This window comes from Phalaenopsis equestris, unplaced genomic scaffold (genome assembly GCF_001263595.1).
Source record: "Phalaenopsis equestris unplaced genomic scaffold, ASM126359v1 Scaffold000137, whole genome shotgun sequence".
NCBI classification, from domain to species: domain Eukaryota; kingdom Viridiplantae; phylum Streptophyta; class Magnoliopsida; order Asparagales; family Orchidaceae; genus Phalaenopsis; species Phalaenopsis equestris.
The window spans coordinates 1,058,852-1,059,654 of NW_018164579.1; positions in this window are offsets into that span (position 1 = coordinate 1,058,852).

Genomic DNA, 803 nt, shown 5'->3' on the forward strand with positions numbered 1-803 from the left:
CATAGCGTTCATCCAATAAACGTGCGATCCAATGGTTGTGGGTCATCTTCCTCGATTAACCAAATCCAAGATCTGTTTGACTTCTATGCCTAAGATCTCACTCGATACTCAACAAAATCAAGTGTGGTTTGTTCCTACACATTCATCTACTCGGGACAAACACATCCATATGATTACAATGCTATGAAATACAAGTTTCTTACACATTTGGTGAAATCGAGCTCAAAATTACAGTTAGTGAGATATGCCTTTGCCCACTAGGTGAGGCCTCGATTGGGTGCTTGTGGAAGCTTCAGTAGAGTCTGACGAACCTCATGGACGTGTCACCTTGCTCTAGTATGGGGTCTAGGTAGGAGTTCGATCAAAGGGTGGTGCGACTGATACACCAAAAATATATGCATTTTTAGACCCATATTTTATACTCATTTTTGGTGATATTGCACTTTAATTGAATGTATTATCTATGTTTTATTGCATGTTGTTGATTTTGAGGACTTGAAGCAAAAAGAAAACAAAAATGATGAAATTTTGAGCAAAAATGGAGAAGTTCAAAATTTATTCAATGCCGACGACCCTAGACTGGGCGCCGACGGTGCCATTTGACAGAAACTTTGGGTTTAATTATTGGTCTCTGGCACCGACGACGATTGGTGGAGCACTGGCACCGACGACGCCAGTGTTGGTGGAAGCCCTATTTCTAGAAGATTTGATGAATTTGAACGCTTTTTGAAGAGCTTTTGGATGCACCTATTGGAGAATTGACCTAGGCTCTATTTAGGGCCAAAATTTGATCAGAACCCCCC